A 23,530-nucleotide genomic window follows, 5' to 3' on the forward strand; every position below is an offset into this window, starting at 1 on the left:
CCCCCCCCCCAGAGATATTAAGCCCTCAGATAAAATGACACTGTACATAAAGACTTACATTTGGGAAGAGATCACTTAGAATTAATCATAATTTTGTTGATAATCAGATTAGTAAGATTTCATTAAGATATTCTAGAACATGTAGCTACTAGATGTTGGTTTTTATATTGGCCCAGTAACAGAGTACAGATAATCAGAGTTGGAAGGAACCTTGTAGGTCATCTAGTCCAACCCCCTGCCCAAATGGAAGACTCTACACCATTTCTGACAAATGGCAGTCCCATCTCTTCTTGAAAGTCTCAAGTGATGGTGCTCCCACAACATCTGAGGGCAAGCTGTTCCATTGGTTGATTGTTCTCACTGTCAGAAAGTTTCTCCTTATTTCCAGGTTAAATCTCTCCTTGTTCAGTTTCCATCCATTATTCCTTGTCTGGCCTACAGGCACTTTAGAAAATAGCTTGACCCCTTCCTCCCTGTGGCAGCCCCTCAAATATTGGAAGACCGCTAGCATGTCTCCCCTGGTCCTTCTCTTTACTAGACTAGCCAAGCCCAGTTCCTGTAACCGTTCTTCATATGTTTTAGTCTCCAGTCCCCTAATCATCCTGGTTGCTCTTCTCTGTACTTTCTCTAGAATCTCAACATCTTTTTGATAGTATGGTGACCAAAACTGAATGCAGTACTCTAGGTGTGATCTTGCTAAGGCTTTATAGAGTGGTATTAGTACTTCCCTTGATCTTGATTGTATCCCTCTGTTAATGCAACTTAGGATTGTGTTAGTTTTTTTGGCTGCTGCTGCACACTGCTTGCTCATATTTAGCTGGTTGTCCACTAAGACTCCAAGATCCCTCTCACAGTTACTGCTATTGAGCCTGGTTTCACCCAGTCTATATGTGTACTTTTGGTTTTTCTTGCCTAAGTGTAGGACTTTACTTTTCTCTATATTGAATTTCATTTTGTTAAATATGGCCCAGTGTTCTAGTCTATCAAGATCCATTTTGATCTTGAGCCTATCTTCTTGAGTGTTAGCTGTTCTTGCCAGCTTAGAATCATCTGCAAATTTGGTAAGTTCCCCTTCTATTCCCTCATCTATGTCATTAATGAAGATATTGAAGAGTACTGGGCCTAGGACGGAACCTTGTGGCACCCCATTGCTTACTTCCCTCCATGTAGACTTAGACTCATTAAGGACTACTCATTGAGTACATCTGGATGACCTGCCTACTTGGATGACCTACTATTTACGCTATTCTGCAAAGAGTTTAATCTATCTATCTATCTACCTACCTACCTATCTATCTATCCAGGGGTGGGATTCTACAGGTTCTGACAGGTTCAATAGAACCCCTCGTTAACTTTCTAAGCAGTTCGGAGAACCGGTAGTTAGAAGCAATCTCCTTTTGTTTTTTTCCCACCCTTATTACATTCTTGCCAGTATGCCTAGACTTCCGGTCTTTGGAGCTTCTGGGGCTTGACTTTCTTAAGGGGAAGGGTTGTTTTAAGATTTTTACACTGCTGTTAGGAGGAAATTCTTCCCTGGACAATCAGCACTTTGAAGAAATAATTGAATAATGAAGCAAACTTTTAGTGACAGGGAACCAAGATGAGTGACATTCAGCAAGGCTTCTTGGCTAGCTAGAAAGATTGACATTCAAACATGAGTTTACATAATCTTTCTGAGTTTTGGTCTAATCCACAGGATGTTTAATCCTGTGTTTATTGATGGGATAATTTTCCCTATTCAGTTTCAACAAGCAACAGCTACTGATGACAGTAGGGATGCTGCAACTGTCATAAGTGTGAAAAATGGTCATAAGTCACTTTTTTCAGTGCCATTGTAACTTTGAATGGTCACTAAATGAACTGTTGTAAGTGAAGGATTACCTGTACAAAAATACAAAAAGCTTCTTTGCTTGCAAAAAACTGTCCTAAACACCAATCATTAGATTAAAAATAGCTGCAAATCAGGCAGGATGCCAGAGCACCTTGAGGAATTAAAATAGTTAAATGCAATAATAACTATCAGCAGCCAACTCTTGCTCATAAAGTGAAACCTCTTTTAGCAGAGAGGTCCTTTAAGCTCTCCAGAAAGAGCACACCCAGGAAAAGCAATCCTTAGATCCATTTGCACCATTTAAAGATCCCATTCACTCACAAGATATCCTAAGGAAATCATCCAGATTTAAGGAAAGGTCACATGTCCCCCAGAAAGGCAGTAAAAAAATCAAGTTTGCATCCTGCCTCTTGGAAGTACACCCCAAAAGGACAGTGCCAGATACCACTAAAGCAGTGAAGGAAGACCCCCCCTCCCAAGATAGAAAAAGAAACCATGAGGCAGGAAAAAATTAAAACACAATACAAATAATTAAATCACAACAGTTGCTTGTTAAACCAATTACCAGAACAAATAAACACAGGAACTAGCCAGACTTCTCAAACCAGTTTCTTTTCAGGAACAGAGATTAATCTTTTTTCCTTCCAAACAAAGCTGAATAGGGAAAATTATCCCATCAATAAGCACGGGATTAAACGTCACCAAGCACAGGATTAAACTTCACCAAAAACCAGTTTCAGACCAAAACTCAGAAAGGGTATGTAAACTCACGTTTGAATGTCAATCTTTCTAGCTAGCTAAGAAGTATTTCCAGGGGAGTATTTCCTCCCAACATCAGTGCAGAAAGCTTAAAACAACCCTTCCCCTTTAAGAAAGTATCAAGAAAAACAAAACCTCCTTCGGAGACAGTAAGTCTAGGCATACTGCCAAGAATGCAATAAGGGTGGAAAAAAACAAAAGGAGGTTTCTTCTAACTATCAGTTCTCCAAACTGCTTAGAAAGTTAACAAGGAGTTCTATAGAACCAATCAGAGAACCAGTAGAATCCCAGCCCTGGAAAAAATGCTGTAAGAGTCCTTGTGATTTGAAATAAAATAAAAACACACTATAGTTTAACATTTAGGCCAGAGTGTAATTTGGAATGGTTAAAATGTCTGCAGCATACTTTATTGATTGATTTGATGTACAATGGCCGTCCATTCCAAAACACTCTTCTAAATTTCAGCCAATATTTAATACAACTATTCAGTTAACGATTAGCTTCTGCCTTTAATGCTCATGAGTAAGGAATTAGGAAACACCCCAGAACAAGAGTGTCGGGCTGCTTTGAGGAGGAATGTGAATTTTCCATTGACACAGACAGTTGATCAGCAGGCTTGCACTGGCTTCCAACAATGCTAATGTTATTATCCGTTACCTACAATCCATAATTCCGAAATAATGTTTAAAAGGTGAAAATTCAAAAGATTACATCGTTTGAAAAGAATTATAGTTTGTTTCTAATGAAAATATTATTTTCAACAATTCTTCCCATTTTATTCTAATATGGCAACCTCAGTTTGATCTGACAATATTTATGCATGCTGTTGTCTCTTGCTATAACACTAATGTATAATAGAAAAGAACCCTCCACGTGGAAATATTAAAACAATCCTGCTGATTAACACTTTGCATATTTATAAAGGTGACTGTCAAACACTGCGCTTATGCCAAACTGTCAATCACTGAGAACGTGTGCATTATAGTCAGCCCCTAAAAAGGTGTAAATCTGGCATGACAGCAGGTATTAAAGCCACAGTCAGGAACCTATCATTTTCATTTCAAATACAATAAACCCTGCTTACGGCCTGAATAAAAGAGAGCATAACTGAATTGCTTTAAAAAGCCATTTATTTACATTTTAAAATGCAGATATGTATTTGTTACATATGACATACATATCCCACCTTTTCTGTGAAGTTTTTTTAGTTGCAGTCTCTGCCCTCTGTAATGATCTCCATCTGCTCCTGCTCCATTATCTTTCATGAAAGCTTTAAAATTTGGCTTTTCCCTGGGCATTGGGCTGGGAAAATATATAAGCCACCTTATGGGGGTCAGTGGTCATCTGTTCTATATCACTGATGAGCCCCAGTTGCCTCTTGCTGCTGAGTTGAATTATGGATTTCATTTTTTGTTGATATTGTACAATTTTTATTTCCAATATTGCTTGTTGGGCTTATTTAATGTCTGCCACCCAGAGTCTGGGTATCCAACTCCCAACAACACTGGCAGATATTGCCATCTGTTCTCATTTTATTCCAACAATTGGAATTCAGCTAAGAAAGAAAAAGAGAGAGAGACAGACAGACAGACAGACAGACAGACAGACAGAGGGGCACGGAGAATGGTCCTCAGAGCTCTATGATGGGATTGCCATTAAAATAACCTAAGAAAGGAGAACAAGGTGATAATTTTTTTCCACCACTAAATATACCACCAACTTAAAAAAAAAGTAATAATGATAAAAAGTAATGTTAGATGTATATTCAACAAACCTACAAAGACCAGTGTTGTTATGTCAAATTGGTATGACATAAGCACGGGATGCAGAAATCATGGTGACCATCCTTTCTGTTCTTTGTTAAACATGAGCATTCTTCTGATCACCCCAAATTTAATTAAGCATTTTGGAATTTTGAACAAACTAGACAACTAAAGCTCTTCCTAGTTAAAAACTGTCCTTCGGTCTTTGGGAAAAATGGACTTAAACCTGGCTACCTCAATCCTAGCTTAACCCCTGAGTCACAATGACCCTCTAACCAAAAGATATAACTGTTCCTGTTCAATTCTTCTGTTGAAAAAACCAAAAAGGTCCATGCATCATCTTCCAGATTGTGCACTTTCTGCAACATCACTAACAAATGCTTGTGAAGAGTTCCAGTGTGCAAAAATGGTTACTGAAGGATTTTTATCAATACATTTATTGCTTACTGCAAGTTTCAGAAGAAGTAGCTTATAGCATATTTGCATTAATAAAATATTATGTTCCGAGATCTGTAAAAGACTTGCTGATAGTATTCTAATTTAAAATACTGTCTGCTCAGTATGTCAGAGTAATTAGTAAGCACTTCTTCAAGGCTTATTCAGATAGGATGTGGGGTGCGGGGCTGAAAGAAATATACACAATAAATGCACTATTGATGTATGGAAGTTTATTGTCTCAACTGAATGCGATTTTTAAAAAAATCTGCCTTCTGGATTCAATGGATGGTAAAGTGTAAATTGAAGTGGTAACAAAAACACTGTAGAAACTAATCACTTACATTTTTTAGAAAGTAGCAAATTTGATTTGTCAACTCTCCATTAAATAAAAAATCCTCTTCAATAAGCAACTTAGTGGATATTTATTAATACCATTTTTTGATGCAAAATACAATCCATATCTTATTTTCTGAAGCTTTCACAGGGAAATAAAAAAGGGATAATAGCAAAAATATTAAGCTACTAAATCTTAAAAATAATGAAATGAATATGAATTAGGGCAAATATAATGGAGGAGGAGAAGGTGGAAGAGGGAAAATAGATGCCTTCACGGCAGTATTGACTATCCAGTTATCACATTTTGGTTTTCATCTTATTTCACCGTATTTTGTTGTTCATTTTGTTATTGTAATATTTATATTAATGCATCTTCCTATAACAGTACAGGCAGGCATAAACAATTAGCAGATTATAGAGAGAGAGAGCGGGGGTACTAGATAAATTTTGGCTTGTCTCTATGGAAGGCATTAAAAGCCTTCGCTTCTGCTTCTGTTTTGGCCCAGGAGATACTGCAAGTTATAATAAGAACTTCTACTGAAGTCAAATTCAAGTTGCAGTTACTAAACTTGACTAATTTAAACCCTCAACGAACGAATCAATCGACGTGTTTAAACAACCAAATAAATCACAATTCTGGGTTGGTATGATTCAGCAAAAGCCAGTCTGAGGTAGCAGTTAAGGCATCAGAGTAGAAATCATGAGTCCTAGTCCTAACTGTGTAGAAAACTAAAGAGATTGTTTGGGGCAATATGCAAATAATGTTTCTACATTATAAACCATCCAGAGAGTACTGTAAAGAAGAACGGGGCAGTATATAAGCCTAAAATGCTAATGCTAATACATCCAAGAAAATGCTACTTTTTGTATATACAAAGCATAATATCAATTCTTCCTCAAGATTTTTTCTAATCAGGCTTAGATTTAGAATTTAGAATAACTTTATTGTCAGCCTTTATGCCACAGATTAGGGCTGTCAAACTCGCGGCCCAGATGTGTCACATGCTGGCCAAATCCATGCCCGGTTTAGCAAAGGGGAAAACGTCACAACACCCCTGCTATAGACTATTTTCCTAATGATCAGGTTCCTCTTTCTGAAGTTATCATGTCCTAATAATTTGCACTGCTTTTACAGTGCTTCTTAGGGTGCTCAATTAACATAATAGATTTGCTATAAGTTTTGGTTAATACATTTACAGATATTAGCCAAATAGTTGATTCTTCTTTGAAATAAAAAATTCCAAAAATTATTGTCTGTACCAGTTTATTTGTAATACATTTAATGACTGGGAAGAGGAAAGAATATTTACATGGAGGTTCCCTGATTGTTCCCCTGCGTGTATGCAGGTTTCCTTCAGTCAGAGTTCTGATCACAGAGCCTCTGTCATGGGAATACTCTACCTTGCTTATAGGATATGTGAGAATTCTTCAAAGCTTGATGTAATCTTGATGTATGTTGTTATGTGATAACTTTGTTAAGTGAGTTTTGCCCCATTTTATGACTTTTCTTGCCATGTTTGTTAAGTGAATAACTTCAGTTGTTAAATTAGTAACCAGGTTGTTATGTGAATACAGTTTCTCCACAGACTTTGCTTGTCAGAAGGTGGCAAAAGGGGATCACATGACTCCGGGACACTGCAATCGTCATAAATGCGAGTCAGTTGTCAAGCATTCGGATGTAAATCACGGGACCACGAGGAAGCTACAATGGTTGCAAGTGTGAAAAATGGCCACTAAGCAAACTGTTGTAAGTTGAGGACTACCTGTAATCCTACTCATAGACAAAACCTATCTATGTGGTTGCTAAGAGTCAACGCTTGATGGCACATAGTCAGTCAATCATCCTACAGATTGAGCACTGAGAGCTATGTGCCACCTTGTGCAAAATAAACAACAGCATCCACCTAGGGGCGGTTAAAGCCAAGACTACCACTTTCCAAGACCACATAAAAATTTGGTGGATCTACATTTAGTTACCCATTTTTGTGGCCTTTGAAACTCTCCCAAAAATGTGCCACTGAAGTTCAGTAACGGGTTTCTGACCAGGAGTTTTTCCTTACCTTGAAAGACTTCCGGTCTGTATGAAACAATGCTACAAAGAACAGCATTTCACCAAGCAATAGAACACATTGTATTGGGATAACAAGAACACCTCATGTGATTACTTCCTGAAACAACCTACCATCTATTTACTATGAGATAATGGGCTATATGTATTTTACTCAATACAGTGCTATAAAAAATGTGAAATATGGTACAACAACTTTTCCCATGTTTTTTTCAGGTTAAACCTTTGTTTTGGACCAGTCCAGAGCTTTGTGCTCAACACCACTGTGTCTGTTTGTAGAATCTTTTCCTTATTCGAGTGCTATTATTAAAGAACCCAAATGTGAAATCAAGAGTGTTTTAGCTGGAGATTAAGAAGTCCAAGGAACTGTTTTTCTGTCTTCTTGTGAATGCCTAATCAAGATCCTGGAAAAAATAATGGCATTATCTATTGAAATCATAGTCCCAAATTATGTCATAAACAGCTCATCTTGGAATAAGCTTCTCCAGATTTTAGAAACTCAGGTGAGATCTGTGAATAGATGTTTGAGAAAATTTTGATGGGGAGGATTAATCCAGTGAGAAAAAGTGATAAATTTGATGTACTCCCATTACAGATAATCACTATGGGAAAATCCAAATATTTAGCTTGACTTTTCTATGTTGTTTTTAGTATACTTGAAAAAAGAACCATTCAGAGTACAGAATCTTATCTATCACCACAAAAAAAAAACCTACAACAATTCATGTTTTGTTCAATGAAATTATGCCAAATAAGACAGGGTTTTTCCCAGGGAGACATGTTTGCTAACAGAAAAGTGCAAGTTCTATAAAAGCATCTCCAAGGGAATTAATGCATGAATAATAAGAAAACAACAAATACTTTTGTATTATTCTGCTTCATTTAATTTATGGCTGAAATCAGTCATGTAGTCCCCTAGCTCAAAATTCAGGAAGAATTGCTCTGAGTTTCCTAGATATGCCTACTCAAGAGAGATGCATTTAATAACTGGGCAATATTAATACTCAGAAGAAAATAAAACAGAGAGAAATGGTAGCTTTTGGGGAAAGTGAGCCATCTGTAGTATTTTATTTTTTAAAAAAATCTATATTAAGACTGATTTATTCTGATGCAAATTGTTTGTAAAATCCAAGACTTGTTCTTTAGGCCCAGAATTTTTATATGCAAATAAAGTTAGAAAAATGTACTATAAACAACCACATTAGGAAGTTGCTGAATTTTTGTTTTATCATATGAATTATGATAAATTATCTAAGTGACTATCCTGAAAACTAACTCAAAGCCTCAGAAGTCAAGCTGAGCGCTTTCTGTTTCTCTATTATCTCTGTTGTAAATATTCTGCACTCATAAAATAGCAGGAAATTGTGGGGATGATATAAACAGCAGGAGAATATTCCTCTGATGCTTCTTCAAGCTATCACAGTTCCAAAACTGTTTCACGGTATTGTTGACTTGAAAATATACAGAGGGCCAAGTGATTGGGCTAGACTTTCTGTTTATGCACACACAAGCATAAATATATCTGAGGATTGCTTAGAGATTGCTTGGATCTTGCATTAATAGGAGCATCAATAATGAAAACATTACAAGCATTTTTTTTTCCACACAGAGAATATTTTAGAGCATTTCCCCCAATGAAGGATATACTATAGGCAGGCTATGCTAAATGTGGCTTAGCCTTAATTAGGATTAAAAGAATCACCAACAGTCCCCAAATGATAAAAGTGTTTTGGTTTACTCAGTAGCTCAACAATTAACTGATCAATACTGTATGTTGTAGCACTAAACTTAAATCAGTATTTTTTTTATGAACACAGACTAAAGAAAAATAATAAATTGATCAAGATTGTAAACAAATATCAGTATTTTTTTAATGAATACAGATTACAGAAAAATAATAAATTGATCAAAATTGTAAACAAATATCAGTAATTTTTTTATGAACACAGACTACAGAAAAATAATAAATTGATCAAAATTGTAAACAAATATCTGGAATTCTTCCTGCCATTAAGTTTGACTGGTGTTGTTCTAGTCTGTGGAAAGAAACTGATCAACTTGAAAGAAGATGAAAGAAGATTATCTGTCATAAGACTCAATGTTATAAAAAAAAAATAGCCTGGGGCCCTTTGAGACAATTAAATATGAGTGATATCCCATATGTCATCAGCCCCCAACCTTTTGGGCACCAGGGACCCGATCTGTGGAGAGAGGTTTTTCTGTGGACCAGAGGGTGCGTGGTTTCACATGCTGCCTGCATCCCTCTTGTTTGCACAGCCCAGTTTCTGACATGCCCTGGACCAATGCCGGTCCATGGACTGGGGATTGACCCCTGCCATATGTAATGGAACCATGAATATTACCTAGCAGATCCATCTGGTTTGTGCAAATGGACTATAATTTTTTTTGCAGGTTTTCTTCGTTTTCTTCCTGAGAAGCATCACAAAGGTTCCTGGTGCTACATATGCCCACCTGCTCCTGGCAAGCCAAACAGTGTGCCTCCTACACTGCTTTTTGCAGAAGGATAATTCACGACAAGCCAGTGTTCTGTGGAACTTGGAGTAATTGTGCTTTATTCTCTTGCTAGCGAGGGTGCAGTTCCATTAGATATTGTGGGAAAAACTAAGCACTATTGCCGGTCTTCTGTGCTTGAGGTTGAGATGAATGAGAAGGGGAGGGAACTGACTTTGTTTAATGATGCATGCGAGTGCAAGTTTGAGCAAAGCATTAGGGAGGGAAAGAATGGAGCAGCAACCAGTTGTTGCCTAATTTATATAATACTTCTACAATTGACAGAAGCAGACTGGGGCCAATTGCTTCACCAAAAATCATAAGTAGATATAATTTTTCTGCACAGTACTTATCAGGGATCCGTTAGCACAAAATGATAACGTGTGGGAATTATTTAGTTAGTATAGCAGGAATAAAGAGAAAGGAGACATGCAATTATTCTTCCCCTCAAAAGATAAGAAGACACGAAAAAAAGGAACTATGGTACTACGAAGGACTGGAAATAAGACTGATTCATATTCCATAACATATTCCATGTCATACTCCTACCCACCCAAAGACTGTCAACTTCTTCATATGACTGCCCTGTCCTATATATAATCAAAAAATGTTTCCATCTCATACTTGGAAGTCCAAGCCCAGTGGATCTTGGATATGTATAAGCTTTAGACACACTCACATAAAAATTATAAGTATTAATAAATGCATATTTGTTTCTTTGTTTATAACAAAACTTTTGGGCACCGGGGACCAGTTCCATGGAGAATGCTTTTTCCGCGGACAGAGGGGACGTGGTTTTGCATTCTGCCTGTATACCATGGATGGGGCTTCACTTGTTTGCATGGCCCGGTTGCTGGCAAGCCACAGACCTTTGCCAATCCATGGACTGGCGATTCGGGAGCCCTGGTTTATAGAATTCATATGGCCACCCAATTTGAACAAGGTGATTCTGGTGATGTACATTAAACCAAAGAAGAAAAATGGAAAAATAAAATAATACCAGCTAAAACACATAGAACAACCATTAATTGGCAGTCAGATCTCCAACTGATTGCACTCCTCCAGATGAGAATATCAGTCAACCTAGGCCAAACACCTTAAATTTGTTAATTTATATTCTGCCACTCCCTCTTTCAATTTCCCGTCAATGAAACAGCCTGGGGCAAAAAAGAGGGAGGATGGACTTCATTTTAGGTCTCCCCTACATTATACTATCTCTCTCTCCCTCTCTCCCCTCCCTCTCTCTCCCTCTTTCTCTTTCTCTCCTTCCCTCCCTCTCACGCTGATTAACCCATAAAGACTGTGAGCGCAGGTGTCGGGGATCCAGTACTTTACCATTAGACATAGAGTTTTGTTTGCTATAAAGTAATTTTATGGGATCACAAATACATTCAATATAATTCATTGTACCATTAAATAGGAAAATGTTGCAAAGCTATACCAAAAGATCTCTGACAGTGTAACCCATATACAGGTCTACTTTCATGTAGCCTCAATGAGTTTAATAAGACTTACACACTCCCAAATAAATGGGTTAAACTATTACAACTTGAATCATATAAATCCTTAAAACACTGGTCTTTCTAGGGCTCAAATTCTACTAAATTTCTTTTAAAAGTCGAGTACTTGCCTTCAGAGTATTACTTATCAAACAAGCTTAAAGAACTTTAGCCCGAAACTCCTATTCCCATAATTCAATTGAAATTTATCTGGAAGGAAATTGAATCTTCATTCTCTTTGAAACTGTTGACAAATTCTGAATTCATTAGGCCTTGTGTTGTCCTCATATGATACTTCACAAAAAAGCCATTTGCCAAAAGAACCCGGGATGCCTTTTTAATATTCTATCAGTTCTTTTGATTGCTAATCCCTCAAAGACAACCCAGTTTCCGTTATGATTAAATGCAAAACAAAGCCCCTTCCTTTTGTTAACTTTCTATCAAAAGAGTTTTATTCTTGTGTATTTAACTGAAGCATATATTTCACTTTCCAACATCTTAAAAGCAATTGATAAACATGCATAGAAGTTGTGGGTTTTGAAACAGATGAAGACTCAATCGTCTGAGTATTAAATGTGCTCAATTTCTACTTTTCTTAGAGGAAATTTACTCAAACAGCTGAAAACAAATAGTACATTTTCCAAGTGAGTCCCCCCCGCCCACAACAGACAACAGGCATAATTTTATACTACCTCACAAAGCCACTGTTATAGCAATAAACACAACTAGTGCTGGCAGGGAGGGGAATTTACCCTGGCACTATATCCCATCCATGTGTCAGCTGCCTCATTCTGAGAGGCCAGTCTTAAAAATCCATTTTTTTCCTGCCTGCTTTCAAGATAGTTCTTTAGGGCAATTTTGGCCTCCTTTCCTGAGTGCAGTATGTTTCAGTGTGGCAGCCCTATCCGTTTGATTTATGACACTAGGAAGGGAAAGTACATGATATTTAGAGAAGCATGGGGGGAGGGGAATCAAGCAGGATGATTTTTTTAGTCTTGTCTGGAACTAGCAAAGCATGAAGAAGATAGAAGGGAACAGATTCCTCAAAACACTGGTAATCCCAATAGGGCTAAAACAATGTGGTAGCAAATGCTGAGGAGGAGGAGGAGGAGGAGGAGGAGGAGGAGGAGGAGGAAATTATTCTATAGACCAAAAATTCACTGACAAAAAGGATGAAGTACCAAAATGAATGGGGCTTAAATTAGTGAAAACTGATTATTTCAATGAATCTAAAATCTGGCAGAATTTGGATTTAAAAATTATCTCTTTTTAGCCATGTTATTTCCACATCAAGAAGTCATCTGCAAATGAAGTATCTGATGCAACAGGACAGAAAATCAGAATAGATTTCTTTCATGGTATATTATATAACTCCTCATATGGATCATCCTTCCATCACCTTCTGATAAGACAATCTTGTTACTCATGACAACCTGCTAAGATATTTTCAGATAAGCAGGTGGCCCACACCAGTAAGGGAAGCTGTAAAATGTGTTAAGGAAAATGTGAAAAGTATATTTAAAACAGAACAGCCTGACAGTTCAACAAACAATTATATTTTAAATGTTATGAAGAGGAAAATGAATAATACCTAACAGAATGGCAATATTGGTTTAGATTAATCCAGCTGCATGTGTTGAGGACATAAATATTTTGCTATACAGAGAGATTATGATGGTCTTAAACTTAGTCAGTATAAAATAATCATTTTCTTAAACTTTTGCCATCTCCATACAGTTAAAAAAATAATAGATTAAAGAAAGATAGAAATAGACAGAACACTGTTCTTATACATTGCAAAAAGACAGCAAACATAAAAAAAAACTTAGGGAGATATCCAAACATCCCTATCTCTGCCACTTTTCTTTCCTAAGGTATAGTCTGAACATGCTCCTCTATACATTTCCTTGAATACAAAAAACAAGATAAAGATTCTAACTGTGTGAGCTTCCAACCTGTGATCAAGGAAGCATATGTAGAAGTCTCAATAAAGGAGAATATTTGCAGCTCAGGGTTGAAATGAGGGATCCTTGGTGCTCTATGAGCTTGGTTCTTGCAGATGTTTCATTGCCCAAACTAGGTAACGTAATTAGACTAGTAAGGGATAGGGTTTGCTCTCATATACATGAGCATAGATTAACTCCAAGGTTAACATCAGACCAACAATCGAGAAGTAAACAAGACAAGAAACCGCCAAGCAAGCCAACAGTTAACAGCCCAACCAAAGAATGTCCAAGATCACTTTCACCAACACTGACAAGGCAAGCCACTAGAATATAAACCGAGAGCAAACCCTACACCTTACTAGCACTGATGATGTTACCTAGGTTGGGTAATAAAACGTATGTAAGAAAACAACCAAGCTTAGAGAGCATCAAGGACCTCTCATAGAAGCACCTTTTAGATTCAAACTTCCAATGTTATGTGTAGAGGTCTGAGACAGGTCATGAACATGGATAACGTTGCAAAAGACTAGATAGATAAGATATAAATGATATTAAGCATGCTAATTCAAATGCAAGTTCCTTGTTAAGATTGCAAACTTTAAAATAATTAAGAATGGGACACGTGCTAGCACTTTTTGAGAATAAAACTACAAGATACAAAAATCATATTACTGGCCCTGTGGATGTTCATTATTTGCAGTATTTATAATCTGGCCCTATTCCAAAGAATTCTGGCTAGTATACAACAGAAAAATAACGTTTGAAGTGTTTTATTGGCACTGACATTCCTCAATAAAGTTGTATCACTTTAAAAAGGTCCTATTTCTTACAATCTGAAGCCCAAGATAAACATGAAGTATTTTGGACCTGAAGGTGAATCTCTTTCATTTTCTTAGATTTATATTTCTGAGAGGTGATCTAGTGTTCTCTGTATGTGTTCAGGCTACGGCTTCCACTTTTCCTAACTAGCAATCTCTACAACGTTTATTGGAGATCTGGAGAATTGTCAATTTGATGCTGCTAGAGGACTCCACGTGTAAATTAGAAAGAGAGAGGAACCTCACGAGGAAAACATTATTCTCTTTGTGACTTCTTCTCTGTACTAGGTGAGTTAAAGCACACAGAAGAATAAACACCCACCATTTATTAAAGGAGTGTCTTAATATAAATTGTGGTTCTTTATAATAAATGCCTTTTCTTTTTAGTACTTTAGTTAAGCACTAGTTTAGTTAAGATGTATTCTTAAACTTTCACTCCCTTTCAGCTCTACTCAGCATGGCCAAAGATTGTTCTGGATGGTACCAGTTACTCTTATTTCTTAGACTAGACATTAATAACAGTTTGATTCAAGAACTGAAGAAAGGCCATTTTAAAAGAGAGGTTGAAGTAAAATTCACAACAAAATGATTCATATTTGAAAAGTATTGCCTTTGTTCCTATAATGAGGTACAAGGTAAATCAAATAACCTACACGTGAAAAGATGCATCAGAGTCTTAGAGCAGAGATTCTAAGACAGCCTTTAATGAATGCTTGATTAAGAGCCTTTAGGTTTAAAATACGGTGTTACACACTGTGTGGTATTTTCCTTTGATTCCATAAGATTTGAGAGAGGAGGTTGAGTCTGAGAAATAATTTTCACTTTTTTTCTAAACTAAGAACTTTTTCCAGCTCATTTGACATATCATCGTATCCTTTGTTTGCATTAAGATAATCTTCAGAAATTGTCCTTTGTCCAGATTGTCACTGGATAATATTTTCAAATTTTTATATAAGTAAATTTCCTAATCTTATAACGCAGTTGAAATTTTTAAACTTTGAACACTTTATGTTTAAATGCCTTTTTAATTTTCTGAATTAAAAATAAAAAAGTCAGAGGGGGAAACAAATGATTAAAACATAAATTGGAAGTTCTGCACATAAAAACATGTAATGTATATGACATTAAGGAGAAATAAAAACATTTCAAACATGCTTATTAAATATTATTTCCTGAATACCCGAACAAAGATGATTACTTAGGAAAACAATACTAACATAATTAATAAATTGTAACTAAATTTGAATGTATCTTTTAAATGTAATAGTTTTTCAAAGTTTTTGATTTTTTTTCAGCTGTAACAATTTTCTACTTTTAAAAAGCAATTTTTTTTCTGACTTAATATTATGCCACAAAGAGTTCCAATTAGTTGATAAATCTAATCAGATCCCAAATTATTCTCTCAGGGTTGGTGGTACAAATACTATTGGCCACATCTCTAGATAAGCTGAAAATAACTGTTTAGCCAATCCTTTTAAAAACAATTGAGTAAAAACCTGGGGAAGGATGACTTTTTATATCAATGTACAATATCAGCTCCAAAAGAACCATAGCTATAATAAATGGTGCTCATCACAAATTTTCAAGCAAAGCATGTTTTTGTTAGAAAACACTAAACTAAGAATTGATTAGCGCTGCCTTTTCTTGATTACCTCTTAGCATTTTGCCATCTTCACTAAACAAAAAGGCACATTCAAGCTGTGTTTTTTATCAGGGCAACCTGGTCTACTCAATTACAGGGTGGAGCATACTGCATTTACTCAGTCTTTACTTTTGCTTTTCTATTTAATATATCTAAATAAGGCATTTTGTTATTCTTAACAACATTTACCAACTTCCGATCAGCCTCTGTTTTCCTGACATTAGAATTACAGTTCCAGATCATCTGCTTTTACTCTTCCCTTGCAGCTATCTTTCCCTTTCCTCCGTGTGTTATCTTTTACAGATTTAGAGAGAGGGAAGGGCACATTCATTCTCAGTCAAAAGACCTTATATAGCTATGTTCTGGTAAGAAAAAGAAAAGCAAAAGACTCAATGAAAGGAACAGGGGAAAGTTGCATAGAAGTTGCAGCCGTGGTTAACATATTGTAAAAGAGACAAAATGATTTATTAATAAGACTCTCATAAGTTTGAGGAGATAAAACTGACAATTAACATGTATTGGCCTCAAAAGAACCCTGAGAATACCAACACTGTATTGTAAGGAAGCTCAGCTAGAACTCAATTATCAGAAAATCAAAATCACGGAACTTGCCAAAAGGCCCCAAAACTACTACTGGGTGATAGATGACCACAAGATTGAGCAGGAATCTTGTTTCAAGTATCTGGGAGGAGTCCTACATTCTGTCAACTGTAGAAAACCCCATGGGGACTGGGTGACTGAAAATATACAAAAAAGCTCATCTGCCATCCTTAAATTCTTCAAGACAAGATGTGGCTACTATATTCCTGCAGCACTCAAATTATTTGAAGCCAAGCCAGTTTATGATGGCCAGCTGGGACCTTTATCCAATTTTGCACCATTAGAACTTTTTCAGTCTAAACATCTAAGATTGGCACTGCTCAACTATTGGCTCAGACTACCCTTCTTTCCCTTTGGCCTTGAGCCACCAGCTATGAGGGATGATTTTCAGTCCACGTGGGGAAAAACTGTGACAACTAAAAATCTCAAACTTGAGTTTTTCTCCAGGTCTTTTATTTCAGCATGGTATATGATCAGGCCAAAGCACTCATTAAACAATACATAGCAGACACAGAAGAATATTGAATTAGCTAGATCCCCAACCTTTATTGCCAGTGAACCCACCCTTCTGCAAATCCTATGACATACTTAACTAAATTCAAAGTATCTAACAACCTGAGGGCCTTTACTATGGCACTATATCATGTCCTTGTTCTTGGATGAGAAGCAAAACATCTTCAAAGAAAAAAAACCAGAAAGTCCAGTTGCCTCTTGAAAAAGCACCTTTGGGATATCCATCTTGTTGTTAAAGATTTTGATCTTTCGGTACCCACAGAGAGTTAAGGAAAAGGAATGGAATGCTAGGTTCCAGGCTAAAACATTCATCTTGCACATGTTTCCACTATTTAATAAGGGGATCTGAGAGGTCAATTAAGCTTAGAAAAAATAAGGGGCCATTTGGGTCCGGAGACATACACAAACATGTTGACACGTCTTGGGATCTGTCCAGGGTGCTGAATAAATCAGCCCTTATTCTAGTTAACCAGTTCATTATTTTCAATGTTTAACAATATATAAGAGCTATTAAAATACTTTAGAAGTGTTTCCTGTGAGACATGTATGATATATTCCCCATAAACCAGTTATGCATAGCTGGTTTCTAAGTTTCTTGTGACTGTCTCCACATGTGCATATCCAGGTACTGTTGCACAATACTAAAGGAGGTGCAATCCTTCCCATTTATTTTCTGTTCTTGCCAGCTTCTTCAAAATAACCTTCCTCAACTATACATATTAATATGTTCAAATTCGAACATAAAGAAATTAAATGTAGTCTGTTTTGGTGTCCTAAAGTAAGACATAAATGTATATAGGAGTCAGTGAATTCATATTCTGCTGTTAGATGACATAAATCTACATAAAGCTATGAATATGTCCACATCTTGACATGAAAGATCACTTTCCTATTTGTAGTGCTGACACACATTGACGACGTGCAGTTATATGAACAATAGAATCATTGCTGACCTATATCTTCATGCATAGGAACTAGTTTTACATGATGGTTTATAACTTCCTTTCAGAATTTTCCAGTGTAAATGCAGCAAGAAAGTTCCTACAGCCATGTATGGATTGAACTTTTCACAGAAAAAGAAAAGGAAGGATGATAAGCTTCCAGGAGGTGAAATTAGTAAGTAGCATAAAGCACTGGGCTCAGTTGGTGTAAATTTCATTCCAGAGCTATCAATGTTTCTGTTCCAGGCAATGCCTGTTTTGACAACTCATTTGGCACCATTTAAACAAGTGGCAGAAGGATATATCTAAATTTATGTGGCCAGGTTTTTTAAAAAACAAAACTATGACTTAAATATAAAGTTTTACAAGATGCAAAGGAAAGGGAGGATTGGGTGTACCTAGCTTGAAATTGTATTTTGCAGCTTTTTCTTTGGTTTGGATGAAAGAATAGATGTTGCTGAGAAACAGAGGGTTTTTGAAGTTAGAAGGGCCCAACCTGAGATGGGGAGACCTGAATATTGTGGTATTTGTGATATGATAAAGTCAAGGTTAATGTGGAATTTTAAAAACATTGTGTTAGACACGCCATATTGAGAATACAGAATTTTGGACACAAACCCAGGTTGTGCCCAAGAATACATTTGTAGATTTCAGCATAAGAAGCATTTAATAGACAAGAAACAATAGACAAACAGAAATGGTTAACTTATGATGAGATGTTAAAATTTTGTCGAGGAGAATGTAAAATAAAATCAAAAGGAGACTAGTGGCAGAGGGATACAGCTGTCAATGGTTCTCTTATTTACAATTACTAGAATGATTTAAGGAAGACAAAAGAATGCATGGTTTTGAACATTGCAAGACTAAATTTGAAATAGAATTGTGTATAAATGATAAACATGTAATGTACAATCTACAATGTAGAAACTTTTATTGAAATTTGAACCAATAGAAGTAAAATAAACTAAAGTAAAATAATGGATGATAAATTTCATTTATAATATACACATAGGACAATGGGAAAATATGTGGTTGGAAGGATTGATTTACATTAAGTTATAATTTTAAACTTTTATAGAATGATGTGCCATGGTATACGTCTCCAGAGAAATTGTCTAGAATGTATAAAGGCACTTCACATTTATGTTGGAAATGTGAACAACAAGGGACATTTTATCATGTTTGGTGAATGTGTAAAAAATCTTGAATAGTCTGAATTCAAATATATATACTGAGTCAGAACATTTTAAAGATTAATGCACAATTGAAATCAGAGATATTTCTTTTGGGCATTGATCAAAAAACAGTTGGAAAAAAGTAACAGAACTTTGGTTTTATACATGATAACTGCAGCAGGATAATTGCATGCACAAAGATAGAAAGATTTGACACTATACACAATGGAGGAATAACTGGTGGGGATGACAGAATTTGTTGAAATGGCTAAATTGACTTCTTTGATCAGAGAAAATGTAAATGTACATTTAATACTATCTAGAAACTCCTTTATAGGCTTTTTCTATGGAACCCCAAAAATGAACCTATGGTTTTGATTAAATAGAATAGATTATAGAAAGAAGAGAGCTGTGTTGTAATCCTTGAGTAAGAGGTAAATGTATGATTGTATTTAAAATTGTTGTAAAGAAGACTAGAAGCTACTTCTTTGTACCTTTTTCTTTCTTTTTTCTTTTTGTTCGCTTTCTTGCATTTTTATATTACTCTTCAATTTGGTTTTTCTTTTCTTTTTCTCTCTTTATATTAGTTGGTATTTGCTTTTTTAAAAAATATTTGTGTGTGTGTGTGTGTGTATTAGCCCTTTCCAGAGCTATCTTCAACTTAAAGCATGTCCTTTCTTACAAAATGTAGCAATAATTAAGATGGCAATGAGTATGTAAAGTTGATACGTATTTCCCCCAAATACAACTAGAAATGTGTAGTATGCAGACTGAAAATGTCTGTGAAAAGAAATTGAAAATCCAATCTAGCTGAACATTTTTTTCAATGAAACTGGATAACATATTCTACTAGTTTCAATGGAAACACATTCTACATCATTGTTGAAGTTCCAAAATTTGGGAAAACTATAGTTCTGCAAATGAGATGTAAAACTAATCAGTTGTGGTTCATTCCTAAGTACTCTTTTTCTACAGTAGATTTTTTTCTAAAAATGATGGATGGCCTAACCATTCCATAGTCAATCATTACTTTTTGGTTTATATTTTTAAACATACAGCCAACATTTGGGCCCAAATATGTAATACTGAGAATATATTCTAACAGATTCGTAGGCCAGAAAAGGAATAGTGATGAAAAGGGAAACAGTCTGTAGGCCAATACCGTAGGCCATTCTAATGCAAGTGTAAATATATTCTCATATTATATTTAAGAGACAGCAAGAGACATGCCAGCTTACTCTATTCCCAAGAATATGTGGATGCTACAGGTTTAGAAACTTCCATTGGTAAATGAAAGCTTTCTTACATATTGCATTCCTGACATAAAATAATATCCTTTCTCTCTAGAAATGCTCATTTGTAAGCATGAAGTCTATGGAGAAAGGCTACTCAACATGCACTACATTAAGGATATAGGTATTTGGTACAGATCTACTTGTACGCAGCGCTTTGTCTTAATGACTAGAGAGGAAAATTGCCAAAACTAATGGGAATTCCTAAAGTAGATGCATGAACTCCCAGGACAGCTTTTTTCTGCAGTCTCCAAGCAGATTACCAAAATCTAGCTAAAAGGGTGAACAACAATGGTTTAAGAAAATCAAATGGTGAACAGATCAAGCCCAAATTCCCTCTCTTTCAGATGACATTATATTGCTCCCAGAAGTATCAATCAGCATGGCCATCAACAATATTTGGAGATTCCAAAGGTTTCTTATGCATGAAGCACTGCTTCAAGAAATTTAAGAGTAAGTTAAGTTCTGCATTTAGATTCACTACAACAAGAGCTTACAAAACGATGCACAGTATCAGCTTTAATATTACCACCAGTTTTAATCAGACACAGATTTAAAAAAAGAAAAACAAGCAGAAAAGAGACTCAGCTTTGACAAAATCATTAGCAATTTTGATTTTAATGTGTTGACATTCTGAATTAAAAAAAAGCAAAGCAGAGTTGACTCCAGTAGCTTTTGAGACAAATTTTATGAACTGAACAAACTTCAAAATATACAAACAGAGTTTAAGCAGCACAGAATCAAAAGTACAATATTGTCAAATATAGGCATGATTAGCAAAGAAAAGCCGGCTATCCATTGGCACAACCGCCTTCAGGCTAAGAGAATGCAAAAGTTCAATGCCTCCTCGCACCAGAAGTCCCATTAGGAATTGTGCTTTGTTCTAATTTTGGAATCTGCAAAAAACAAACACGAGGAAGGAAACTTTTTAAATATATACATACGTGTATTTCTGAAACAGAAGATTCTTTTTAAGGAAAATCACCGTGAAATAAAATGCTACAAATTATTTATCAAAAAGAATGCTAAAGCAATTGTATGTTTTAATATAAATATGAGGATTAATATTTATTTTCTGTCATCTATTTATTTGGCTTATATTGCTGCTGAACTAGATATAATTTGTGATGCATACTGTAGACAGTCATGACTGATATCAATCTTCATGTTTGTCTGTGGTCTCAGATAAATGAAATATGTGTCTGTTCATAATGTGTGTCTAAAAACAGGAGAAAAGGGAGAGATAAATTCAACAATACTGACTATTTAATGAGTCTTACCTTCAGTTGTCTACTATTTCTGCAATTTTAGGAAAGCCTCATTTATACATTCTACTGTCGCTGTAGGACACTGCTTGAAGAATTCTTTCATAGGTCAGTGCATATGATCATTGGCTACAGATGTAGATTAGAAGGATCATTGTAGGCTTTAGCGGATGATGAAAATGGTGCGCAAGCTTTGTTACTGTGAAGCAAAAGCATGATACTACACAAAACTACACAAATTTGCTCCCAATTTCCAACTTAAAAAACATAGTTGCTGGAATCATTCCTCGTTCCGTAAGAGTCCTGCAGCCAGTGGTGGAACAGAGTTGGAATAAAATATTAAAGTGTTATTTAGTTTGGATCCTGAGGGTTATGAGCAAAGCACGAAGCTGTCAAGATGAATGAGAAAATACTGATATAAATTTTGTAAGTAAAAAAATAAAACCTGCAGTTATTTGGAGAACTGAAGCACATCCAAAACAGAATAACTTGTTTTTCCCCCAAACAAAGAGTTGGCTTAAGTATTCATTGAGACCAAAAAGATTGCCAACCTGATTAAGTGGGGGAAAAAAGCAAAGGAAACTAAAAATAATAAAATAATTTTAATGGATAGAATAGTGTAAGAATATCAAACTGTGCAAGACTTCAATGAAGCAGCACACAATCTTGTGAGATTTGGAGATCATGCCTGAAAATATTGCTGACCTTCAGGCTAAATTTTATTGTTCTGTTAAATTTATGTCAAACATTGTGATTTCATTTGAGCCTGAGACATAAAGCAAAAAAAAAACAAAACCCCAATGTACAAATCTCTGAACAAGGTATCTTTTTCTTGTATTTCATATTTCAGACACATGTGTTGGGAATAATGACAGATACTGATCCTGAGAATAAGTATATTCTCAGCATCCATCATTCAAAATTCAAGAAGTTGCTTTCACATTTCTATAGTGGCTTTCAGTTGAGTAATAATCATAATAATAATATGACCTGCTTGTCAAATCTTCTACCTGCACTGTGAGAGGAAATGAAAAACAAAAGAACTTATTTGCTCAGCGAGACCCCTGAGATTTTAATCTCAAAAAGTGTCAAATACCAAAATCAATTTTGCTTAGGGAACTGTGGAAATTATAGTCCAAAACATTTGGAATGTGCCAGGTATCAGAGGTGGAAGCCATGCCAGCTTTCCTGACAGCAGGAAGCTCATTTGAGCAATGATTAGTAAAACAGGTTTATAACTATAACACAAAGGAGATCTATGTCAGGAATCACATCGGAGGGACAGGCAAAGCCAAGCACCTTGCTAGGTACAACCCCAGCAGAAGAAGCATCAAAGAACATGTGCTCTATGCAAGCATGCCTGAGAAGAAAAGCAGCAGAAAGTGACCACAGATTATCAGCCTTTTAGACAAAAAGAAGCCAAATGTTAAAGAGGGAATACAAACTCCTTAATTCTCTATCTGTACCCTCAAAAGTCAGTGCACTGAAGAAACCTGAGCTAGAGCGCCAGCAAATTATTTGACACTGAAGGCAAATGTTAAAGTGTAAGGGAAAGTTAATGTTGTTTTGGACTGATGTTTGCACCTTATTTTTTTTTAATCCAGTTATCTTTTAAATATAAGGAAAATAGATATGTATATGGGATTGCCAGCATGGAAATTATTACACCTAAAGAATGAAGAACTAAATGTATCTCATGTTTTATTGTTAGGTTTCTGGATGAATTTCAAATTAAGCCCAGAGGATCAGAGAACAAAAGTATTCAAAAGAATATTCTAATATTCTTTGTATCAGAATATTCAAAAGCCATGTGTTCTGATTGACATACAGCAGTACCAAATTCTAAGATAAGCATTGAATCAACACAAGATTAGAACCACACCTCTATAAATACTATAGGTGGTGAGAAGCTGATCCAATTCAGAATGTTTTGGTGTTATTATGCCATTCTTCAGTCCTTGGAAGTGGCTTTGCCATTTACCTTACACCAGGGATGTCAAACTCACGTCGTCATGGCAGCATCACATGATGTATTGGGACTTTTTCCCCCTTTGCTAAACTGGGTGGGGGTGGGGGCAGCATTGGACACATCTGGCCTGCGGCCCATTAGTTTGACACCCCTGCCTTACACAG

At 35.9% G+C, this 23,530-nt stretch overlaps 1 protein-coding gene across 2 annotated transcripts in view; it reads right to left on the reverse strand.

Moving 5' to 3' along the window:
• RAPGEF4 (Rap guanine nucleotide exchange factor 4) overlaps nucleotides 1-23,530 on the reverse strand; it is a 164,278-nt gene that overhangs the window by 76,436 nt on the left and 64,312 nt on the right. The window lies entirely within an intron of this gene.

The sequence above is a fragment of the Pseudonaja textilis genome, chromosome 1, assembly GCF_049901715.1.
Source record: "Pseudonaja textilis isolate UNSWEBS1 chromosome 1, rPseTex1.2, whole genome shotgun sequence".
NCBI lineage: Eukaryota > Metazoa > Chordata > Lepidosauria > Squamata > Elapidae > Pseudonaja > Pseudonaja textilis.